We start from the raw sequence: 14,708 nt of genomic DNA on the forward strand, positions 1-14,708 counted from the left end.
GGTGGCTGAATTAATAAGGTGACGGGGCATCATACTGTGTTAGCTTTCTGCCGTGTTTGAGAAGTCAATGCCCTTTGGATGAGTTATCTGTACAGCTGCAACTGCTATCTTTTCATTTCCTTGCATCTCACCCGTCTGCTCCTCTCTCATCTTCTCTGAGCAGAGCAGGCAGGCCCATTGCCCTAGCACTCCAGACTCCACACAGACACAGTGTGTACACATGCTGCTGGAGAGCCAGTACTGTTCTTCATTCAGACAAGCATGTGTCAAAACTTTGTTCATTTGCACAATGTCTCTCTTTCACATTCACTTAGCTCCTACCCATCTATATATTTACATTACATTTTAGTCATTTAGCAGACGCTCTTATCCAGAGCAACTTACAGTTAGTGAGTGCATACATTTTTCATACTGGCCCCCCGTGGGAATCGAACACACAACCCTGGCGTTGCAAGCGCCATGCTCTACCAACTGAGCTACATGGGGCCCTGTGTATATGTATACCTTTATTAGCTAGACTGCCTGTCTTTGCATTTCGTTTATTTTCGTTGTCTTTGTTAACCTATTTAGCTATCTGCCTCCATGGAAATGTACTATTACTTGTGCTAATAATGTTAGCATTCTGGTACTAGACGCCCAATGGGCTTTTTTTGCGTTCTTGGTGCCCCCCTGTGTACTAAGCCGGTAATACCGTAAATCTCAGGATGAGCGAAGGACGGTATGACTCTGGATACTGACCAACCCTAGAACAAGGCCTCTGAACTGTAGGCTATACCTTTTGACATTTAGCCTCTGTGGTTTTATCAGTCAAACCATCAGACAGTGTATCTCCCTCGAGTGCAAACTGTCAAACTGCCAAATACCATCAACAGAATCATTAACAAAACTCTAGCTTGCTACAAGGTTTCCGGCATGAGGTAGTCAGGTGAAGGTGATCCGTTTGGCATTCCCTTTCTTTACAAAAAATATGCCTCTTAAATAGGAAAGAACTCGACTCTAAAGTTAAGAAGTAACTGAAACGTTTTGTTGGCAACTACATGTTATGGCAAATGACTAGATTGAGAATTAGAGACAAACAAACACAGCGATAAACACAGCGAAACAAGGTGACCATGGACCAAGTAGCTGACGACTCGACTAAAGTGAGTTTAGAGACATGACTAACAGAAATTTGCAGTGGCAATGAGAAACTGATTTTGTCAACAAAAAAAACTAAACAGATATGATTGGGCAAATGTGTGGAGGCCAAAACCGGGTTAACCCTGGAGAAAATCGAATGAGAAAAGCTCCAGAAAACCATGGATGAACAAAAATACATAATTACGGGGATTACTGAAAGATTAGACGGAATGGAGGACTTCAGTCGCCGTACAAGTCTTCGTTTCACGAATTTCCCAGAGAGCTGTGGAGCATCCGGAATGGAGGAATTCCTGGAGGGGGTAATACCACAACTACTGGTCCAGGAGAGCATCACATGGGCTCCCACAATCGAACGAGCACATCGAACAGGCGGCCCGAGAGGGGACACAAGCAGCAAACCAAGGGACATCATCGCAAAGTTCCTTAACTATAGGGACAAAGATTAAGTTATACGACAGGTCATCAAAGCCAAAAAGTCAGGAGTCGGACCTTTGATGTGTGAGGGCCGATGACATGAGCGACATGAGCAGATAATTCGACCCAATAAAGAAAAAGCTATGGAAAAAATGAATCCCGTTCTCTTTGGTGTACCCTGCACAACTACGGGTCAAATGGAAGGAAAGAGACATCACACTGAAATTAGCAAAATAAGCAACCCGATTCCTGGATAACCTGGGCATGATGGAAATACAATGAAATGTATAGACTAGGACAGCCTCTCAACAGACGATGTACGACAGATGGGGCACTGGACTACTGAACTGTTTAGCCTACTGAAATGTGAACACCACATCAAAGATACTAAAGAGAAAGATGTGTTAATGCCTTCACTCACACACCTATTGAAAAGACAATCACAGCACCACTCAGGCGATCTGTCTAAATGAATAACGTTTTAATGACTATTGGCTATGCAGCCTAAATGACAACCCATTAATTTGTAGGCTATAGCCATGATATATTTGTTTAAGTAACGAACTGACAAGGGAATAGGACAACATGATGATTGCTATCATCTGGACAATTCTTTTTGAATGCTCCCCAGCTGACATAAAGGCCTGAGTGGGTGGAAATAATTTCAATGGCCCATATGTGAAAAAAGACTGGGCGAGATCAAACATTTAATGTCATACAGCCTAAGACACTGAAATTGTAAGCACACAGTACTTATATTTCCGTTGCTCTCTTTTCCTTCTTTCCTTTTTTTAAATGTAATTTATTTTTACCAAGATAAAGTATTATAACGGGGAAATTGATATATTAATTGAAAAATGTGTCATCAATGTGGGCACTCTGAAACTGAAAAATCTGCCCAGAGTGGACGGATGTTGCATTGATGTTACAAGTCATTAAACCATCAGCTCTTAGTGATCTGCCAGCTCTGTCCCCGGTGGGTCAAGACCAGTGCGCCCCACGTGGTTGCATGCGGTACAACGGAACTGTAGGCTACTCCAGTGGTTATAGGCCTACAAATGTTTGCATTTATTTCATTGGACAATTACATGGAGAGTTGAATGAATTTCTCTCGTTAATATACTATAATGATGCCTAGTGGCTAAATAGTCTAATTCATTTCATTCTAAATTAACAAAGAGACGGCAAGTGATTTTTCTATTTTCTTTCTCTTGTTATTGACCCTGATAACCTATTCCTTTCCTTTGGCTTAAAAGAAAACAAGAGGTAGGCCTATTACACTGAACAAATGATGAATGTATACTTAAGAAGGGTCTCATCTATCTCATAAGGTAGAACCAGCCCTAGACAGGACTACTTAATAATAATCACTATATTTAGGTGTAGCTCAGTTGGTAGAGCATGGTGCTTGCAACGCCAGGGTTGTGGGTTCGATTCCCACGGGGGGGCCAGTATGAAAAAAAATAATGTATGCACTAACTGTAAGTCGCTCTGGATAAGAGCGTCTGCTAAATGACTAAAATGTAACATTTACTTCACAAACACTAGTTGACAACACATAGTACTGACACTCATTCTACAGTGGTTTGAAATGGGTACGGATGCTGAACACGTAGGGACCCAGAGCCCTCCACTATCGGAGATTACACATACTAACTCAAATATATATATTTTTTATAAATAATAATTAAAAATAGAAAATTGCTCTGATATGCACTGTCAACTGTGGGACCTTATATAGATAGGTGTGTGCCTTTCCAAATCATGTCCAATCAATTGAATTTACCACAGGTGGACTCCAATCAAGTTGTAGAAACATCTCAAGGATGATCAATGGAAACAGGATGCACCTGAGCCCAATTTCGAGTCTCATAGCAAAGGGTCTGAATACTTACAGTACCAGTCAAAAGTTTGGACACACCTACTCATTCAAGCTGTCATCAAGGCAAAGGGTGGCTATTTGTTTAACACAATGTAAAAAATAGTAAAAATAAAGAAAAACCCTTGAATGAGTACGTGTGTCCAAACTTTTGACTGGTAGAAAGTTATCTGTTTTTTATTTTTAATAAATGTGCAACAATTTCTAAAAACCTGTTTTTGCTTTGTCATTATGTGGTATTATGTGTACATTTTACATTTACATTTTAGTCATTTAGCAGACGCTCTTATCCAGAGCGACTTACAGGAGCAATTAGGGTTAGGTGCCTTGCTCAAGGGCACATTAACGTCATTTAGCAGACGCTCTTAGCCAGAGCGACTCACAAATTGGTGCGTTCACCCTATAGCCAGTGGGATAACCACTTTACAATTTGGGGGGTTAGAAGGAATACTTTATCCTATCCCAGGTATTCCTTAAAGAGGTGGGGTTTCAAATGTCTCCGGAAGGTGGTGAGTGACTCCGCTGTCCTGGCGTCGTGAGGGAGCTTGTTCCACCATTGGGGTGCCAGAGCAGCGAACAGTTTTGACTGGGCTGAGCGGGAGCTATGCTTCCGCAGAGGAAGGGAGCCAGCAGGCCAGAGGTGGATGAACGCAATGCCCTCGTTTGGGTGTAGGGACTGATCAGAGCCTGAAGGTACAGAGGTGCCGTTCCCCTCACTGCTCCATAGGCAAGCACCATGGTCTTGTAGCGGATGCGAGCTTCAACTGGAAGCCAGTGGAGTGTGCGGAGGAGGGGGTGACGTGAGAGAACTTGGGAAGGTTGAACACCAGACGGGCTGCGGCATTCTGGATGAGTTGTAGGGGTTTAATGGCACAGGCAGGGAGGCCAGCCAACAGCGAGTTGCAGTAGTCCAGACGGGGAGATGACAAGTGCCTGGACCAGGACCTGCGCCGCTTCCTGTGTAAGGCAGGGTCGCACTCTCCGAATGTTGTAGAGCATGAACCTGCAGGAGCGGGTCACCGCCTTGATGTTGGCGGAGAACGACAGGGTGTTGTCCAGGGTCACGCCTAGGCTCTTCGCACTCTGGGAGGAGGACACAGCGGAGTTGTCAACCGTGATGGCGAGATCATGGAACGGGCAGTCCTTCCCCGGGAGGAAGAGCAGCTCCGTCTTGCCAGGGTTCAGCTTGAGGTGGTGATCCGTCATCCATACTGATATGTCTGCCAGACATGCAGAGATGCGATTCGCCACCTGGTTATCAGAAGGGGGGAAAGGAGAAGATTAGTTGTGTATCGTCAGCGTAGCAATGATAGGAAAGGCCATGTGAGGATATGACAGAGCCAAGTGACTTGGTGTATAGGGAGAAAAGGAGAGGGCCTAGAACCGAGCCCTGGGGGACACCAGTGGTGAGAGCACGTGGTGCGGAGACAGCTTCCCGCCACGCCACTTGGTAGGAGCGACCGGTCAGGTAGGACGCAATCCAGGAGTGAGCCGCGCCGGAGATGCCCAGCTCGGAGAGGGTGGAGAGGAGGATCTGATGGTTCACAGTATCAAAGGCAGCAGACAGGTCTAGAAGGACAAGAGCAGAGGAGAGAGAGTTAGCTTTAGCAGTGCGGAGAGTCTCCGTGACACAGAGAAGAGCAGTCTCAGTTGAATGACCAGTCCTGAAACCTGATTGGTTTGGATCAAGAAGGTCATTCTGAGAGAGATAGCAAGAGAGTTGGCTAAAGACGGCACGCTCAATAGTTTTGGAAAGAAAAGAAAGAAGGGATACTGGTCTGTAGTTGTTGACATCAGTGGGGTCGAGTGTTGGTTTTTTGAGAAGGGGAGCAACTCTCGCTCTCTTGAAGACGGAAGGGACATGGCCAGCGGTCAAGGATGAGTTGATCAGCGAGGTGAGGTAGGGGAGAAGGTCACCGGAGATGGTCTGGAGAAGGGAGGAGGGGATGGGGTCAAGCGGGCAGGTTGTTGGGCGGCCTGCAGTCACAAGTCGCAGGATTTTATCTGGAGAGAGAGGGGAGAAAGAAGTCAAAGCATAGGGTAGGGCAGTGTGAGCAGGACCAGCAGTGTCATTAGACTTAACAAACGAGGATCGGATGTCGTCAACCTTCTTTTCAAAGTGGTTGACGAAGTCATCCACAGAGAGAGAGGGGGGATTCAGGAGGGAGGAAAATGTGGCAAAGAGCTTCCTAGGGTTAGAGGCAGATGCTTGGAATTTAGAGTGGTAGAAGGTGGCCTTAGCAGCAGAAACAGATGAAGAAAATGTAGAGAGGAGGGAGTGAAAAGATGCCAGGTCGGCAGGGAGTTTAGTTTTCTTCCATTTCCGCTCCGCTGCCCGGAGCTCTGTTCTGTGAGCTCGCAATGAGTCATCAAGCCACGGAGCTGGAGGGGAGGACCGAGCCGGCCGGGAGGATAGGGGACACAGAGAGTCAAAGGATGCAGAAAGGGAGGAGAGGAGGGTTGAGGAGGCAGAATCAGGAGATTGGAGGGAGAAGGATTGAGCAGAGGGAAGAGATGATAGGATGGAAGAGGAGAGAGTAGTGGGAGAGAGAGAGCGAAGGTTGCGGCGGCGCATTACCATCTGTGTAGGGGCAGAGTGAGTAGTGTGGGAGGAGAGTGAGAGAGAAAAGGAAACAAAGTAGTGGTCGGAGACATGGAGGGGAGTTGCAGTGAGATTAGTAGAGGAGCAGCATCTAGTGAAGATGAGGTCAAGCGTATTGCCTGCCTTGTGAGTAGGGGGGACGGTGAGAGGGTGAGGTCAAAAGAGGAGAGAAGTGGAAAGAAGGAGGCAGAGAGAAATGAGTCAAATGTGGACATAGGGAGGTTGAAATCCCCCAAAACTGTGAGGGGGTGAGCCATCCTCAGGGAAGGAACTTATCAAGGCGTCAAGCTCATTGATGAACTCTCCAAGGGAACCTGGAGGGCGATAGATGACAAGGATATTAAGCTTAAATGGGTTAGTGACTGTGACAGCATGGAATTCAAATGAGGAGATAGACAGATGGGTTAGGGGAAAAATTGAGAATGTCCACTTGGGAGAGATGAGGATTCCTGTACCACCACCCCTCTGACCAGATGCTCTCGGGGTATGCGAGAACACATGGTCAGACGAGGAGAGAGCAGTAGGAGTAGCAGTGTTTTCAGTGGTGATCCATGTTTCCGTCAGCGCCAGGAAGTCGAGGGACTGGAGGTTGGCATAGGCTGGGATGAAGTCAGCTTTGTTGGCAGCAGAACGGCAGTTCCAGAGGCTGCCTGCGACCTGGAACTCCACGTGGGTGGTGCGTGCAGGGACCACCAGGTTAGAGAGGCAGCAGCCACGCGGTGTGGTGCGTTTGTGTAGCCTGTGCAGAGAGGAGAGAACAGGGATAGGCAGAGGCATAGTTGACAGGCTGTAGCAAATGGCTACAAAAATGCAGAGGAGATCGGAATGAAATGAACTAAACATCTGGGAGAGTAGAGAGCAGGGCCTCCCTCACCAAAAACTTCTACCTCAGAAACTAAAATTGTTTCACTGAACCACCCGAACAAAAACTCTCCCAACTTCCGCCTTTAGAAATCAGAATTGTTGTGAACCACAGCGGTTCAATGTTTAAGGAATAGACTCAACCCACTTTATTCAGCTAGCCAACTATGACACCATAGCCAACTAGCAAGCTAGCATCCAATAACAATAACACACCGTTTAGCACCAACACTTGGTCACAACAAACCACCAATAATGTGATAACACACTAAACAGATCATTCGTGTCTGTGTCAAGTTCCTTTCATGACGCAGCAATGATTAGACGTTGGCTAGCTAGGACAAGTATATTGTAGTTAGCTACTACAGTACAGCTAGCTGGTCATGTTGGGGAGCTAGCAATGGCCACTGTGTTGACTTTGTTTGAAGAACGGCTAGCTAGCTAGCTTCGTGCTACAGCCGGCACGGCCGAGGACACTGCCAAGACACAGTAACTACCCACAACAACCCACGAAGCCTAGCTATGACGCCCGTAGCTAACTTGCAAGCTAGCATCCATTAACACACAATTTAGCATCAATACTTGGTTACAACAAACTGCCAAGAGTGTGTTAGCACACTAAACAGATAATTCAAGTCCGTGTCTAGTTCCTTTCATAACGCATAACGCAGCAAAAAATTAAACGTTGGCTAGGACTACATTAACATTGGAACCAGCTCTCCAGCGTTGCTAATCGTTACCAGTAGCTACCCGCTAGCTAGCTAGCCTCGTGCTTCGATACTAACCTACAATTACCTACGGAAACCTACAATAACAACAATACTAACCTATAATAAATACAATACCTAACTACAGCTAACTACCTACCTACGATCTAATACATGGTTAAGCAAAAATTAAACGTTGGCTAGGACTACATTAACATTGGAACCAGCTCTCCAGCGTTGCTAATCGTTACCAGTAGCTACCCGCTAGCTAGCTAGCCTCGTGCTTCGATACTAACCTACAATTACCTACGGAAACCTACAATAACAACAATACTAACCTATAATAAATACAATACCTAACTACAGCTAACTACCTACCTACGATCTAATACATGGTTAAGCAAAAAATTAAACGTTGGCTAGGACTACATTAACATTGGAAACAGCTCTCCAGCGTTGCTAATCGTTACCAGTAGCTACCCGCTAGCTAGCTAGCCTCGTGCTTCGATACTAACCTACAATTACCTACGGAAAACCTACAATAACAACAATACTAACCTATAATAAATACAATACCTAACTACAGCTAACTACCTACCTACGATCTAATACATGGTTAAGCTTTACTCAACACCATATGAGAAGCTTACCTCCTGCTTACCTCCAGCTAGAGAAAAACACGACCTCTCCCGACACCCTCTAAATCATTACTCCGATTGCTGAGATTGCTGAGGATTTTTATTTATTTAATCCATTTTAAAATAAGGCTGTAATGTAACCAAATGTGGAAAAAGTCAAGGGGTCTGTACATTACTTCAAATAGGACATTTGTGGTTGACTAGAGCACATTTAAGTCTGGCAAAGACTATATATATATTTTCGACTGTTCCATTTGAAAATTTTATATGGTGGGGGGGTTAATTGTGTGCGGGATGTAAGTCTAGACAAGTCATCAACTAAACTATATCCTCTTCCTAACATATCTAAGGTATTAAACCAATAGAATTGGGCGATATACCATTAATACCGTATACCGGGGTATTTCGGAATACAGCGGGGGTTGTGTGGATGAGGTAGTTAAGTATACCTATAAGAAATCTAAGATGTGTCAAATAAATTATATCCAGCTCAGGGCTCCAGCTATGCATTTGGTTTGCTAACTTGCTAAAAGTCAAGATTAAGTTTATTGGTTATAGCAGAGACATTCAATCCACTCCTGGATCAAGATCCCTGTTCCCTATATTATTATGATTTTTTAAAGAAGTGGTAATACTGTATACCCCGGTATGGTACAGAAATGGTATGACGGGTATGAAAATCTGGATACCACCCAACCCTTTAAACTACAACATCAATGAGATGGGTCCATGTGAACTGTGGAGATAAACATTGATCTGAAAGAGAAAACTCCTATTACTCTCACGTCCACAACTCATATTCAATAATTGCATTTTTTATAGTGAACTTTTCTTTAATTGACTGTGTTTCTGAATGTCAATACCTTCCTAGTATAATTACGGACCACAGCCCATTGTCATTCATGTTAAAGCTCAAGGCCCGGTTGCATAAAACACCTTAAGTTAATTTCCCCCTTATCTTTTCCCTTACAGTTTCCTTAACTTTAAGTCAATTGCACAAAACATTTTAAGGTGAATTTCCCCCTTAAATTAAGTGAAACAGTTAAGGGAGCCCATGAGGTCCCTTAACTGCATCATTCAGTATGGATATCAATGTAAAAAGCATTTGTGGAGGTAAATGTTGCTTTCATCTGCTATGGTTACTAGAGGAAAATATCAACCAGCTAGCTAGCTAGCTACTTAGCTAAACAATGGAAGGTGCACAATCCACGGCTACAAATCTAGCTGGCTAGTAGCTATACAGTGGGGGAAAAAAGTATTTAGTCAGCCACCAATTGTGCAAGTTCTCCCACTTAAAAAGATGAGAGAGGCCTGTAATTTTCATCATCGGTACACATCAACTATGACAGACAAAATGAGAAAATAAAAAACCTGAAAATCACATTGTAGGATTTTTATGAATTTATTTGCAAATTATGGTGGAAAATAAGTATTTGGTCAATAACAAAAGTTTCTCAATACTTTGTTATATACCCTTTGTTGGCAATCACAGGTCAAAGTTTTCTGTAAGTCTTCACAAGGTTTTCACACACTGTTGCTGGTATTTTGGCCCATTCCTCCATGCAGATCTCCTCTAGAGCAGTGATGTTTTGGGGCTGTCGCTGGGCAACACGGACTTTCAACTCCCTCCAAAGATTTTCTATGGGGTTGAGATCTGGAGACTGGCTAGGCCACTCCAGGACCTTGAAATGCTTCTTACGAAGTCACTCCTTTGTTGCCCGGGCGGTGTGTTTGGGATCATTGTCATGCTGAAAGACCCAGCCACGTTTCATCTTCAATGCCCTTGCTGATGGAAGGAGGTTTTCACTCAAAATCTCACGATACATGGCCCCATTCATTCTTTCCTTTACACGGATCAGTCGTCCTGGTCCCTTTGCAGAAAAACAGCCCCAAAGCATGATGTTTCCACCCCCATGCTTCACAGTAGGTATGGTGTTCTTTAGATGCAACTCAGCATTCTTTGTCCTCCAAACACGACGAGTTGAGTTTTTACCAAAAAGTTCTATTTTGGTTTCATCTGACCATATGACATTCTCCCAATCCTCTTCTGGATCATCCAAATGCACTCTAGCAAACTTCAGACGGGCCTGGACATGTACTGGCTTAAGCAGGGGGACACGTCTGGCACTGCAGGATTTGGAGTCCCTGGCGGCGTAGTGTGTTACTGATGGTAGGCTTTGTTACTTTGGTCCCAGCTCTCTGCAGGTCATTCACTAGGTCCCCCCGTGTGGTTCTGGGATTTTTGCTCACCGTTCTTGTGATCATTTTGACCACACGGGGTGAGATCTTGCGTGGAGCCCCCAGATCGAGGGGAGATTATCAGTGGTCTTGTATGTCTTCCATTTCCTAATAATTGCTCCCACAGTTGTTTTCTTCAAACCAAGCTGCTTACCTATTGCAGATTCAGTCTTCCCAGCCTGGTGCAGCTCTACAATTTTGTTTTTGGTGTCCTTTGACAGCTCTTTGGTCTTGGCCATAGTGGAGTTTGGAGTGTGACTGTTTGAGGTTGTGGACAGGTGTCTTTTATACTGATAATAAGTTCAAACAGGTGCCATTAATACAGGTCACGAGTGGAGGACAGAGGAGCCTCTTAAAGAAGAAGTTACAGGTCTGTGAGAGCCAGAAATCTTGCTTGTTTGTAGGTGACCAAATACTTATTTTCCACCATAATTTGCAAATAAATTCATTAAAAATCCTACAATGTGATTTTCTGGAGAAAAATATTCTCAATCTGTCTGTCATAGTTGACGTGTACCTATGATGAAAATTACAGGTCTCTCTCATCTTTTTAAGTGGGAGAACTTGCACAATTGGTGGCTGACTAAATACTTTTTTTCCCCACTGTAGGTACTCTGTAAGCTAGCTTGACTTACTAGAAAGTAATATAAACAAGTTGAGAAAAAAAGTAACTACAAGAAACAGGGTTTATTATCTTCTGAAACAATTTGGTTATCCTGTCTTCCTGAAGTTCTATTTTTCCATCTCACAAAATGAAAGCGATCTCTTTGAGGAGACCTTTAGTCAGTGAATCAGCCCATCTCCATGGTAACCAGATACTCTTTCTGCCATACATGCCTTCAAACTACTGTAAAACCCCTTATGTATGCCCTTACCTAAGGAAATATTTGAGGGGCTCTATGCAACCCCCTTAAACAATTCCCTTAGGTAAGGTAAACACTTAAGATGTTTTATGCAACCGGGCACAGGAGTTTACCTCATATCTCAACACACTGATATACATGTTTTTGGAAATTAATGTAGATAATGAAGTATGCTCAACTGTTGTCTAGGAAGCTCTTAAAGCATATAAGAGCAGTTGTATTATTGTCTTACTCTTCACATAAGTAAAAGAAGACCAATAAAGAATTAGAAATACTAGAACAGAAAATCCACGACAGAAAGAAAACACAGTTTAGATAGACAGTTGAACACTTTGAAGCTAGAATATAACACAATAAAACACCCGATCTACAGAGATTGCTGCCATGAAATCCAAGCAACAATATGTTGAGCAAGGTGAAAGTGCAGGGATAATGCTTGCTTGGCAAAGTAAGAGGAAGAGGAACGTACCATCCACAGCATTCAAACCCCAGATGGTAGCAAAACAATGGATCCTTCTGAAATCAACTCCGTCTTTAAAATATTTAATCACAAACTGTATCAATCTGAAAATAAAAGTTCAAAGTAGGATATAGACAACTTACTTAATAAGGACATTTTACCAATTATAGGTGAATTAGGGATGGGCATGAGTAATCGAGTACTCAAATGGATGTCAAAACTCATAATTCTGTCTTGAAGACAACGTTAATTTGCTTTGATTCTAGTGTTCCATATGTATATGTGCATTTGCGGGGCACAAAAAAAACAAAACAAGCAATACATCACACAGTTCTCCCTAAATTCCCTTTCCCATCCATGTCTCACTCACTCAATTGCGTTCTGACCGTTCCCTCTACACACACGTGCTGATTGCGCACACAACCTCCCTTAAGGCCTACAGAAATAAATGCCTACAAAAACGTATCTAATTGATGCCAAATGACAACAGTTTTATCACAAATTCAAAATGGACTGGTTGACTGAAGTAGGGAGATTTGTGTTCCAACAACGAGCGCTGCGGTTTTGGAATAATTGTGTCCCGTCTATTTTCCTCTTAGGCTCCTTTGCGAACTGCTAGTGCCATTTAGAATTGGTTAGTCTAGGCTGTATGCAAACACATTAGTTTGATAAAGACAAAGAGCTAATTTTCATCAGAACCATTAAGCCTAGGCCTACTCACCAAACAGATGTCATGGCCGTAATTCATCCCCATGCAGTGTTCAATGTGGAATTGTTAATCCATTTAGAAAATTCCAAAGAACAGGCAGAATAAACTAAATTGAACGTCTGTATATCAAAAAGACAGATAGTCTATTTTATTCTGTTATAGTACATCATGTTTTACATCTTGACTGTAATAAGGGCTCGGGAAATAAGAGCGTCTTGTCTGCTAAATTAGCAAAACAAGGCTATGTCATTGCACAGCCATAGGCTTCTACAAGAAATCGCCACTGCTGAGGTTACTGCCTTTTTGAAGATTGTCTTCCACGATATAATATAACCAGTTGATATTATGCTTTCAATAAATTAATGTTAAAATGGCCTTGTTTTTTTATTGACTGAATATATATGGTGCAATTTAGCAATTAGGATTTGTTATCTGTAATGGTTATGATAAATTAGGCATCGACGCACAATGTTAGCATATAGATAAATAAGCACTTTATTTTTCTTCCAGTGCAGGCCTTGTGTTCTAAAAAAAAAAACGTGAGTACTCAAACAGTCAGAAAATGTCAAATGCCCATCCCTAAAGTGAACCAGAGAAAATGAATATGGATAGAAACTTGTCAGTGGCCATCAATAATCTACAATGGGAAATCTCCTGGTAATGATTAGATTAGTTTATTAGTCACATGCACAAGGTCGCAGATGCAATTGCAGGGTACAGTGAAATTCTTAAGCTCCGAGCTCCAACAGTGCAGGTCAAAAAAAGAAGTGAATGTAACAATGATAAATGTCCATGGGGGGAGTATGCCTTCGATGGTGCTCCCGTAGAACACTGAGGGCCCTCGAGGACAGGCCGAATTTCTTCAGCCTCCTGAGATTGAAGAGTCGCTGTTGTGCCTTCTTCACCATGGTGTCCGTGTGGTTTCACCATTTCAACTCCTCTGAGATGTGTACACCGAGGAACTTTTTTGACCGTCTCCACAGCAGCCCTGTTGATGAGGATGGGGGCGTGCCCAGCCTGGTTCCTCCTGAAGTCCACAATCAGCTCCTTTGTTTTGCTGACGTAGAGAGAGAGGTTGTTTACCTGGCCCCATGCCGTCAGAGTGCCTACCTCCTCTCTGTAGGCTGTCTCATCGTTGTTGGTAATCAGGCCTACTACTGTCGTGTCTTCAGCTAACATGATGATGGAGATGGAATTGTGTGAGGCCACACAGTCGTGGGTATACAGGGAGTACAGGAGGGGACTGAGGACACACATTTGTGGGGCCCCGTGTTGAGGATCAGTGTGGAGGATGTAATGTTGCCTACCTTCACCACCTGGGGGTGGCCCGTTAGGAAGTCCAGGACACAGTTGCATAGGGAGGAGTTCAGTCCCAGGGCCGTGACCTTTTTGGTGAGCTTAGAGGGCACTATGGTATTGAAGGCTGAGCTGTAGTCAATGAACAGCATCCTCACATGTCCAGGTGGGTGAGGGCAGTGTGCAGTGCAATGGCGATTGCTTCATCCGTGGATCTGTCGGGGCGGTAGGCAAATTGGAGAGGGTCATGTCTGTCGGGGAGGGAGGAGGTGATGTGGTCTTTGACTAGCCTCTCGAAGCACTTAATGATGACTGAAGTGAGTGCTACGGGTCGGTAATTCAGTTCAGTTACTTTCCCTTTCTTTTGCACAGGATGATAGTGGACATCTTGGATTCCCAATGGAATTTTATAGACACTTTCGTCCAAATTACTATCGCCTGTTACTTATGCTCACAGCAGCTCTAGAGAAAAATGAACTTCCCCAGTCACTATGTTTGGCTACAATCCCCCTACTTAAAAAGAAAGATAAGGATCCAGTATCACTCGAATGTGGAATACAAAATCATTGCTAAGATATTGGCTTTTTGCATAGAAACAGTAATACAAAAGTTTATTCACTCAGAACAGGATGTCTTCAGACGATCTCCGCCGTTTCTTTCAATATAATCCATCATACCAAGAACTTGAAAGTGGCAGTATCAATAGATTCTGAAAAAGCATTCGATAGGGTGGAATGTGCATATTTGGTGGCAGTCTTAAAAAAGTTTGGTTTTGGTACGGTATTTATTTCCTGGATTAAGCTATTGTACAAATCCCCTAAAGCATCTATACAAAAAAATGGACAGATCTCTGAATCAAGAGGGACAAGACAGGGATGCTCTTTGTCTAGTTATTTATTCT

This window comes from Coregonus clupeaformis, chromosome 20 (genome assembly GCF_020615455.1).
Source record: "Coregonus clupeaformis isolate EN_2021a chromosome 20, ASM2061545v1, whole genome shotgun sequence".
In the NCBI taxonomy this organism is placed as follows: Eukaryota; Metazoa; Chordata; class Actinopteri; order Salmoniformes; family Salmonidae; genus Coregonus; species Coregonus clupeaformis.